Source organism: Terrapene carolina, unplaced genomic scaffold (genome assembly GCF_002925995.2).
Source record: "Terrapene carolina triunguis isolate 2854851 unplaced genomic scaffold, T_m_triunguis-2.0 Scaffold192, whole genome shotgun sequence".
NCBI lineage: Eukaryota > Metazoa > Chordata > Testudines > Emydidae > Terrapene > Terrapene triunguis.
Window position 1 is genome coordinate 22,987,666 of NW_020664543.1, and position 6,945 is coordinate 22,994,610.

The following is a 6,945-nucleotide window of genomic DNA, read 5'->3' on the forward strand; positions in this document are numbered from 1 at the left end:
TTTCTGAAACAAAAAGTTGTCCCCAACACATTCCAAAACTTACTGGAAATTTTATATTTCGCTGTATTACTTTTCCAACAGAAGTTTGCATAGTTAAAGTCCCCCATTACAACCAGGCCTTGTGTTTTCGATGTTTCTGTGAAAAGAATGGGTTGCCGGCTTTGAATCAACCAGCGTTGGGGCTAACACATCAAAATAAAGCCAGTGAGTCTGCTTCTCAGCTCTGTTTTGCACCAGTATTTGGATAACAAATGATTTATTCCAGTGGTCCCCAACCTTTTTCGTCTGGCGAGTGCCAGACGACGAGCCATGGAGGACCGTGGCGGCGGACAAGCATCCGCTGAAATGCCGTCCATAAGCAGCGTCATCCAGAGGCATTGCCGCCGAAATGCCGCCAAAATTCGGCAGATGCTCGTCCGCCGGCCAGTACGCCGGCGCACTTAGACGCCCCAGCGGGCACCGTGGCGCCTGTGGGCACCGCGTTGGGGACCCCTGATTTATTCACTAAAGTGTTTGCAAACAGTGTAAGTCTTGGTGGAGACAGATACTCCATGAAATATTGCTGTATTTATGGAAAGATGAGGGGATTGTTAAACAGTGACACAGCAGTTCCCAAAACATGAGGCCAGAGAGGTGGCATCCTAAATATAGCTATTCCCATGGCACTGACCAGGGTGCGTGGCTTTACCCTTTGCAGACAGGAGCGCAAAAGCATATGCAATAATTAAAATTGGCTGCGGGACTGTCAGTGACAGAAGTGAAAAAAGTGATAGAGACTTGGCACTAATGCAGGTAATACATCGAGAAGGGCCGGGGTACATGAAAGCACCGTTTGCAAACAGCAATGCACAGGTACAGGTAGAGAATAGATTGGGAATGAAAGCATGGCCAAAAAATGATAGCAGTAAATTTCAATCCACGCCCTTGACAGATAGTTTGTGTGGTTGTATATGTAATTTTCTCCTAAACACCCCTGCCTAAGTCACTGGCACTCAGGCAATTAAATGAAGTAGGCAAGAATCAGAACAGTTTTATAAAGTGGACCATGCACATCCACACACAATTACTTGGTGTTAATTTGACAAGCTAATGTGTAAGACAGCCCATAAACCTAACCTTTACCTTTGTCTTCCTCCCTCAGTCAGGAAGGAAACTATCTATTTTTAACTCTGGAGCCCACATATGTAACCAAATATATCACACTTTCTAGAGTAAATGAGGACAGAACAACATGTAACATGGAAGGCTGTTCCATTGACCTGCTCATCACCTGACAGCTCTGCCTTCTTTCCCCATTCCATCCTCTCCCTGAGAAAATCAAAGCTTCAGTGGCTGGTTTGGTCACTTAAGTCATCCAGTCAAAGGACAACAAAAATACCGCGTGAGTTACGAGAACAATCATTCATCTCCAGCCATGAATGATCAGCAAATAATCATGTTGCTTATTTCACAAGGCAGGAATCTATTGTATAAATGAGTCAGTGAATAATCATGAATAATGACCATGAAAGCTGTGTCCTTTTTTTGTGGTTACTTGGCAAGCAGAAGAATGTGCTAAATTAACCAGATAAACTATTAGCTACAAAGAATTGAACCAGATCTAGTAGAAACTGTTTTTTATTTATTTGTTCAGATGTGTCACCTAGCAACAACCATCCCATGCTCTCGGGAACTCTTACAAAATGTCAAATTCATAACATACATGTTTATAGCCCACACAGACATCATGTAATGAACTGCTCCACCCATGCATTTCATTGTACTTGGCACCAAACCACTGATCAATAAGACTATTGATGGATAAAGCAAGTCCTGTTTCCATCAACCTGAATATTAAGTAACTTCGTGCTATACCACTTACACGGGTTAAAACAACAAACTCCAGACAGCTTAACTCACAGAACTCTGGTGCCATGTGTTTTTAGTAGGGCTGTCAAGCAATAAAAAAAATTAATCACGCAATTAATTGCGCTGTTAAACAATAATAGAATACCATTTATTTAAATATTTTTGGATGTTTTCTACATTTTCAAATATATTGATTTCAATTACAACACAGAATACAAAATGTATAGTGTTCACTTTATATTTATTTTTTATTACAAATATTTGCACTGTAAAAAAATAAAAGAAATAGTATTTTTCAATTCCCCCATTACAAGTACTGTAGTGCAATCTCTTTATCATGAAAGCTGAATTTACAAATGCAGAATTATGTACAAAAAAACTGCATTCAAAAATAAAACAATGTAAAACTTTAGAGTCTACAAGTCCACTCAGTCCTACTTCTTGTTCAGCCAAATGCGCAGACAAACAAGTTTGGTTACATTTGCAGAAGATAATGCTGCCCACTTCTTGTTTACAATGTCACCTGGAAGTGAGAACAGGTACTCACATGGCACTGTCGTAGCTGGCGCTGCAAGATATTTACATGCCAGATGCACTAAAGATTCATATGTCCCTTCATGCTTCAACCACCATTCCAGAGGACATGTGTCCATGCTGATGATGGGTTCTGCTGGATAACGATTCAAAACAATGCAGACCAATGCATGTTCATTTTCAACATCTGAGTCAGATGCCACCAGCAGAAGGCTGATTTTCTTTTTTGGTGGTTCAGGTTCTGTAGTTTCTGCATTGGAGTGTTGCTCTTTTAAGACATGTGAAAGCATGTTCCACACTTCGTCCCTCTCAGATTTTGGAAGGCACGTCAGAGTCTTAAACCTTGGGTCGAGTGCTGTCTCTATCCTTAGAAATCTCACATTGGTGTCTTCTTTGCATTTTGTCAAATCTGCAGTGAAAGTGTTCTTAAAATGAACATGTGCTGGGTCATCATCCAAGACTGCTATAACATGAAATATATGGCAGAATGCAGGCAAAACAGAGCAGAAGGCATACAATTCTCCCACAAGGAGTTCATTCGCAAATTTAATTAACTCATTCTTTTTTTAACGAGCGTCATCAGCATGGAAGCATGTCCTCTGGAATGGTGTCCGAAGCATGAAGGGGCATACAAATGTTTAGCATATCTGGCATGTACGTATCTTGCAATGCCAGCTACAAAAGTACCACACGAACGCCTGTTCTCACTTTCAGGTGACATTGTAAATAAGAAACTGGCAGCATTATATCCCGTAAATGTAAACAAACTTGTTTGACTGAGCAGTTGGCTGAGTGGACTTGTAGGCTCTAAAGTTTTACACTGTTTTGTTTTTTGAGTGTAGCTATGTAACAAAAAAAATCTACATTTGTAAATTGCACTTTCATGGTAAAGAGATTGCACTACAGTACTTGTATGAGGTGAACTGAAAAATACTATTTCTTTTGTTTATCTTTTTTACAGTGAAAATATTTGTAATCAAAAATAATGTAAAGTGAGCACTGTACACTTTGTATTCTGTGTTGTAAGTGAAGTTAATATATTTGAAAATGTAGAAAAACATCCAAAATATTTAATACATTTCAATTGGGATTCTGTTGTTTAACAGTGCGATTAAAACTGCGATTAATCGCAATTAATTTTTTTGAGATAATCGCATGAGTTAACTGCGAGTAATTGACAGCCCTAGTTTTTGGTGATGTCCTGCTCTGTAGACCAGCTGTTGAATTCTGCCCTAGCCTGAATGTCTAAAAGGGCTCAAGATGTAGCCCGTGGAGTGGACGCATCACAGTAGTCTAGTATCACCGTGGCAACAGCGTGAATAAGTGTAGCAAGGTCAGCATCCAGAAAACCCAGTCACACTCATCTTACCCCAGCATGGCCAGGAAAAAGGGCTCCTATCTATGGGTGATGCTTGGGCATCTAACAAAGTGAGGGGGTCCAGTTCACCCCTCTCCCCCGAGTTATAAACCTGTATCACTGTTGGGAGTTGCATTCCCTCAGTCAGGGGTGCTGATTGAATATTTGCCAGCCCTTCTGGATGCTTCCCACAACCTACCAACAAGACCTCAGTCATCCATATTGAGCTTCAGCTAGCTGGCCTTAAATCAAGCTCTAATCTCAAGCAGAGACTCTGCATATCTGCTCCACTGCAGCAGCCAGCTGGCATAGTTATCCACAGTACCTGGCATAGCTCAGGTATACATTGAACAAGGGGGAAAAGCAGGTGAGTAGCTGCCCATAATTACTCTCTGGTCACCTCTCAATTCATGCTGAAGTATCTGGCCAGAGCAGGCTGTGTGGATAATGTTCCTGCAGCCTGTACATGCAAAATCAGGGGTCTCGTCCCTTAACAAATCATGGATGGCGATAGCTTGACTCATCACTGCTCAGGATTGCTGTCTGCCCGCAGCCAGTGTTCCTGGGAATTATCTGGCCAACCCCATGGAACCAAAATTTGGACTTGGCTTCTACCGAGCAAAAGTCCTAATGGCCCCTTGGAATTTCCTGCTTTATTTGCCTTTGCCCAGTACCCAAAGGACCCACACTCCCACAACCAGGCATCAGCTCCCCAGCGTACAGAAGTGTTGTCCTACCTGTGTGGCTATCAGATGAATGCAACAGCTGCAGACAGGTTCTTGAATAAAAACCTTGTGGACAGGCCGCAAAGAGCATCTCACCCGCCCTGCACCATTCTAACCCAGTCATAAAATCCCAGGGAAGCCCAGGAAGCCTGAGAGCTGGACTTCGTGCAGTACAGTGAGCTGGACTTCATATAATACAACTACACAGCTAGGACACCCAGTCCCTGGTTCACATGCTGGGTGGAGAGTGAGCTATACAGGGAACGGTTCCTTCTGACATCGCAGTATAAGCAGGAGAGGACTGACAGTCAAGCAATTGTATCTCAGGCTGGAGCGTTCTCCCATGGTGAGACAATGTGACCGAGAGTCAGGATTTGCAGATTGTGTTCCTAGCTTTGCCACTGATTTGCTGTGTGACCTTGGGCACATCACTTCCCTTCCTGGTGCCTCAGTTTCCCTGGCTGTGAAATGGGGGCAGTACTGATCTTCCTGTGAAGAAGAATGCTTGTGAAGTGCTCTGAGACCTGCCAGGGATGAAAGGCCCTATAGAAATGCACAGTGTCATTATTATCAGAAGGAATGCAAAGCTAGACTTGAGAGCTGGAAAAGTAGCCATGCTTTAGCCAGATGCCTCCCTGTCACTCTTTAGCAACATTGTTTATGTGTGTGCACTGTATATTTAGCAAGGCTTGTTTTTCTGAGACACTGCCTCTTTCTTAGCAGGCTGGCATCATGACAGAAGTTCCATGCACGGTTTCTTGGTGGGGTGAGCTGACACACGCCACACCGCTGGGGCTGTGGTGGTAATGCCGGCTAAGTGACTCATGCCACCTACTGTTAGTTTTGGCTCACCCCAAGTTTTATAAGTCTCCACCTGACCTGAACGTTCGTTTGTTTTCTGAAGAGTAGCAAAGTCTAGCAATGCTCAGCCCTTCCTCTCCCACCCCAGGCCCTGCGAGATTGCCAGGGAGGTAGCGAACAACAAGGCTCTCTCCTTGGGAGACATCTTGCATGAAAGAGGAAGTCGTCTTGAAATAAAACAGGCACTTCCCTTTTTACTGAGACTTTTGCAGATTTTGAAACATGCAGCACAGCCCCTAGAAAGACAGCAGCTGGATTAGTTAGGTTGCACAGGCTGCCCTGCTGCACAATCAGAGCTGGCAAGGAGATGGCTTATCAAGAACTGCGCCCTGCTGCCTTCGTTTGGGATGGGACCTCAGGTGCACATGAGACTGGCAGATTGCCCCAGTGGCTGTTCTAAAAGAAGTAGGTAGCATTATTCTATCATATAGCAGGCTGCTGCTGAATGCATAGCTTTGGTTGCATTGAAATGCTAGTCTTGTCATATTCCTGTTGCTTTCTCGGCTCTTTCGGAGGGGGTCTGCCGCTTAGATCAATGCATCATTCAATAGGTGGTTCTCTTATCAGGTCCTTGACTGGAAACTTTCATGGAAAGGGGGGGACGCACAAAAATGACATTGTGTCGCTAATGTGCTTGTCACTTTTGGGAGTGTTGCAGATTTTAGAAATTTGAAATCTGTGCGGTATGTGTGTGTGTGTGTGTGTGAGAGAGAGAGAGAGAGAGAGAGAGAGAAAACTTTGTCCCTGGTAGAAAAAGGCCCTGGAAATTGTCCTAACAGGATATACATGGTTTCCTTTTTCTAAGTGAATTTCATGATGGGGCTAGGTAGGGGACTGCCAGCCCTGGAGAATGAAACTCCCTGCTTATCCACAGAGCTGGAACATCACAGGCAGCAGCAGTGTGAGCTTCCCCCACACTTCCCAGTCAGTGCGCTTGAGCCATGACCTGAAGTGACCGCCCCTTGGGCCAGTGGCTATTTCAGTCTGTACAGCCCATTCAGTGGTCTCTGCTATAACTGCCAACGTGGGGGACAGCTGGTAATTTTTGTGCCGTGGATGCACAGTGCTGCTATGAGACCCACCAGCCCATTGCATGCAGGCCCCGGAAACAGCTGACAGAGAGTAACCACTTTCAATTTCTTCCCACCACGGCTGGAGTATGATCAGTGAATTCCAGTGAAATTATTCTCACCACAAAGTTTCTGGTATCTCATCAATATCTCTTGTTCATTTATAACCCTAATATAACTGACTCCAAACCTGCACCTTCTGCTGTCAGTGAGTTGAAAGGGTAACATGCCCTCATCACCACTCCCATAATCCTCTCTTCCCCAGCTCAGCCTGCTGATTGTGTCTCTTCTTAATTTCTGTCTGTCAGGTCTTGGGAGTGTATCTCACTCTGCAGTGTGTGCAGTGCCTCGCACGCTGGGACCCCGATCCCTGAATGAGGGCCTGCAAACACTGTGGATAGCCAGGGCCGGCTCCAGCATTTCTGCCGCCCGAAGAAAAAAAAAAAAAAAAAGCCGCGATCGCAATTGCGACCGGCGGCGGCAATTGGGGAAAAAAAAGACGTGATCGGCGGCGGCAGTTCGGCGGCAGGTCCTTTGCTCCTAGAGGGAG

At 44.5% G+C, this 6,945-nt stretch overlaps 1 protein-coding gene across 1 annotated transcript in view; it reads left to right on the forward strand.

Moving 5' to 3' along the window:
- The first annotated feature begins 5,661 nt into the window (after positions 1 to 5,661).
- LOC115271252 (phosphoinositide 3-kinase regulatory subunit 6-like) overlaps positions 5,662 to 6,945 on the forward strand; it is a 42,750-nt gene continuing 41,466 nt past the window's right edge. Inside the window, exon 1 of the mRNA XM_029912215.1 lies at positions 5,662 to 5,730. The gene's annotated coding sequence lies outside the window, so the exon portion shown is untranslated. The remainder of the gene's footprint in view (positions 5,731 to 6,945) is intronic.